Below are 4,496 nucleotides of genomic sequence, written 5' to 3' on the forward strand. Positions count from 1 at the left end.
CAATTTCTCATTTTCACAATTTAGTCCAAAATACTCAAATTTATCAAAAATCTCAATACAAAACATGATAACCAAACACGTATCTTTCATTTTCTATCATTCAACTTCATAAAACTCATTATCAACAATGGCACAACTCAAAATCATCATCAAATTCAGAAGGATTACTAAGAAACGATCACAAAACATAGAAATTATCAAAAAACTGAGCTAATTACATACCTCAATCAAGCAAAGTGAGTGCTGAACCCTAAGCTTGAATTTTTATTTCTTTTTCTTTGATATATTCATCCAAACAAGATGATAATGGCCTTATTTCATGTTTGTTTAGTTTTATCACATATTAATTATCAAATACCAATTTTTCCCTTTGTTTAAAACATTATAATTCATCCATTTTAAGGTCATTTATGACCAATCCCACTAACCATGGTCAAATTACAACATAAAGACCTCAATTAAAAAGCCATATCAAATAGGCACTTTTACTATATAGCATGCAACTTTTCCATTTTCTACGATTAGGTCCTTTTTGCAAATTAAACACACAAACTATCAAATTTTCACACGTAACTTTCACAGATATCAATTCACATATAATAAGCACGAAAAATAATATTAAAATATTTTCTAACTTGGATTTGTGGTCCCAAAACTACTATTCCAACTAGGGTTTAAACCGGGCTGTTACACACACGCCTATTGGGTAGGCCGTGTGGTCATACATACGCCCGTGTGGCTTGGGACACACCTGTTTCCTCAGCCCGTGTAACTCTCTGTTTATGATGTCATGCAAAATTTGGGGTCACACGGCCAAGTCACACGCCCGTGTCTCGGGGCTGTGTCCTTCACACTACTGAGGCACACGGCCGTGTCTCTGCCCGTGTGGCCAAGAAAATGGCTATTTACCAAGCTATTTGCCACCCTCATTTGCGCACTCACATACACACTTTCAATGGCACTTAACATGGCACAATTAAGCTACCAACACAACCATAATCAAGCTTAAACATATCAAAACAATTATTTACTATTCATAACAAAACTGTTCACTTGAGTCATAGTCAATAAATTATTTATATCTTGAGCTACAGAACTCTAAATTAAGATCTGCTTATTTTTCCGAAACTAGACTCAAGTATCTCCCTAACTTAAAAATTCCAGAATTTATGGTTTAGCCAATAAGTACAGTTAATTCTTCAAATTCATCCATGTTCTATTGTTTGACAGTTTCAACCTTGCTTCACTAAAGATTAATTATCTCTTAGTACGAGATTCAGATGATGTTCCTATTTGTTTTTTCTTGAAAATAGACTCATTAATAATTTAAACATATAAATTTTAACCCCCAAGTATTTTTATACAATTTTTAATGATTTTCCAAAGTCAGAATACGGGAACCCGAAATCATTCTGACCTTATCTCACAAAAATTCAAATATCTCATGAAATGAAATTCTTTTTCCTACACCGTTTCTTCTATGTAAAATTAGACTCAATATGATTTAATTTCATATTGTATTCAACCTCTAATTCGATTTCCACAATTTTTGGTGATTTTTCAAAGTTGTATTACTGCTACTATCCAGAACTATTTTAATGCTAATTTTACTCTTTCAACTAACTTTCATTAACATACCATTATAAACCACATCACACAATGACATTGGAATAGGCATATGAGTAATTAATATTCTTGCAACCCATTAGCCAATGTAAGCCAATTTATATGGCTACATATCAAATTAAGTCCTTATTCATTACAAGCCAATACCTTTGGCCATATCGTAATGACACATACGAAAAATGACTAAGTCCCTATACATGCCATAGACTCAAAGGTTTGCGTTCATTTACCCAACATGATAGCTTGATAGTGTGATAGAATCTCTGATGATCTCCAAGCTGAGCTAGCTTATTAACCCTATGAGACATGGGAAAGGAAAGGGGAGTGAGCTTCAAAGCTTAGTAAGTTTATATGTAACTAAGAACAACTATTAGCATTTATTTACTTTATCCATCCATGATGATACTATTATTACAATTTGCATTAAATCCCATGATTACCACTTACTCATTCATAATGCTTACTCTTTTATCTTACACACGCTAATTATATCGTATTGCCATTAGGCTAGCAACCATAATCTCCCCATTATAGCATATCACATTATTAACAAGTTATTTCAATTTGCTTAACAACACGCACATCATTTACGAGTAATCATAATTTCAACATATAGCTTAACAATCTTTCACATATTAATTGAATCACAACTTAAGTATATACATCGTACTATATCCCAACTCATTAGGCTCATAAGCCTAGCACATGATTATTTTCAAATCTTATCATACATCTATTTATCATAATTGTAGATCATTAATCACATGACTATCAATGTTTCACAAGCATAACTTTCTCGTATGCATTCTTACCACATATTCATAGTATACCGAGACCTTTTCTCATGGGTTGTAAGTCCATACATGTACTAACTTGTAGCACATTCTAATATTTCTTCATCATTGACTTACTTGTCACATAATTCATTGATTTACCCGTTGAACACTTGGAATACTATTGGATACACGGAAAGCTTGCACATACTGCCTCATACATAGCCACTTGCTACCTCATATCACATATCACACATTGCTCGCTCTCAAGCTAATCGCGGGCCTGCTCACACAAGCTGACAGTCGGCACGTAACTACACGGGCTACTCACACATGCTGATAGATACCCGTAACACATGCCGGGATACCCAGCCTGTAATACCCTATGATCCTCATCCGTCGCTGGAATAGATTCATAAGGTATTACCTATCAGAAGACAAATCAAACTAACCATTCATAATCAATCATGCACAACAAAATATAGTTTCTTTGATCTTTCAACCATGAACAAATTTTAACCAAAATTTAAATAACTAATAAATTTCAAGATATTTGACATATAAGTCCATTGAACCATATACTCATGTTTAGGAATTTAGCAAGCCATTTTTGCATGGCTAGAATATTTACAATTTCAAAATGTAACTTGTTTCAAAAGAGAGTTAAGCCTATACATGCCATATTTCAAAATATTTTTAATCACCCTCTTAAAACAAAATATTTTTCTTTACCAAAGTGTTTTAAATAACATTCATAAATAATTCTTTTCACAGTGTCTGTGGGTATGATAACTCGACATTTACTTGTCACTTTATTACTTAATGCAATTGTGTACACTTGCACATTTCCGTCGTTCCAAGTTTTTGACGCCGTTTCCGAGGACTGTTTTAAAAAGTCATTATTTGTGAATTTGTTAGTTTTGCATTTTGGTTTGATTTTCTGTTTAAATTTTAACTTAATTAATTTTTGTGTGATTATTTCATGTGTTTATGAGTATTGACCGAATCATCGTTTTACTCCCTGTAGACCCTAAGATTGAACGAACTTTTCGATAGCGAAGAAGACAAGCAAGTCAGAGAAGGACCGAATAAATGAAGTTTGAAAATCCAAATCAAGGAAACAGAGCAAACCCTGCTCAAAGTCCTATACTTATTGTTGATGATAGGGATGGAGCTTTAAGACAGTATTCTTTGCCAATATTTCATGATATTAATTCGGGTATTAGGAGACCCGAAATCGAGGTACAACAGTTCTAGCTGAAGCCAGTCATGTTCCAGATGCTTCAGACAGTAGGCCAATTCAGTGGAATGCCTATTGAAGATCCTCACCTACACTTAAGACTATTTATGGAGGTGAGCGATTCTTTCAAGTTAGCCGAAGTACCCAAAGATGCATTATGATTGAAGCTATTCCCGTATTCGCTAAGGGACAGAGCTTGAGCCTGGTTGAACTCTTTGCCACCAAATTCAATTTCCACATGGCAAGAGTTAGTAAAAAGATTCCTTATGAAGTATTTCCCGCCTAGCAAGAATGCTAAGTTGAGGAACGAGATAACTGCTTTCCAAAAAATGGATGATGAGTCCTTGTATGAGGCATGGTAAAGGCACAAAGAATTATTACAGAAGTGCCCTCATCACAGAATCCTACATTGCATCCAACTTGAGACATTTTATAATGGTCTCAATGCTCACACGAGGATGGTAGTGAACGCTTCTGCTAATTGTGCTCTCCATTCTAAGTCTTATAATGAGGCTTTTGAAATCATTGAAACTGCCAGCAACAATTACCAATGGCCAACCAATTGAGCAGCGTAAGGAAGACGAGCTGTTGGAATACATGAAGTACACGCTGTTACTTCACTCGCATCTCAAGTATCATTAATATCCTTAATGTTCAAAAATGTTACTACTAATGGCTCTAATAGTTTTGTAGCACAACCATCAAATCAATTTGAAAATGTATCCTATGTCTACTGTGGGGAAGGACATTTGTTTGAAAAATGTCCATCGAACCCAGAATCTATATATTACATGGGTAACTAGAACCAAAATTAAGGAAGGCAAAGACTGCAATCCAATTTCTATAACCGATCATGG

At 34.4% G+C, this 4,496-nt stretch overlaps 1 non-coding gene across 1 annotated transcript; it reads right to left on the bottom strand.

The window, feature by feature from the left end:
- Positions 1 to 3,935: 3,935 nt before the first annotated feature.
- On the bottom strand, positions 3,936 to 4,042 carry LOC121210661 (small nucleolar RNA R71). The gene has a single exon (XR_005905775.1). It is a non-coding gene; the product is annotated as a small nucleolar RNA R71 (small nucleolar RNA).
- Positions 4,043 to 4,496: the final 454 nt, after the last annotated feature.

Source organism: Gossypium hirsutum, chromosome A11 (assembly GCF_007990345.1).
Source record: "Gossypium hirsutum isolate 1008001.06 chromosome A11, Gossypium_hirsutum_v2.1, whole genome shotgun sequence".
Lineage (NCBI taxonomy): Eukaryota > Viridiplantae > Streptophyta > Magnoliopsida > Malvales > Malvaceae > Gossypium > Gossypium hirsutum.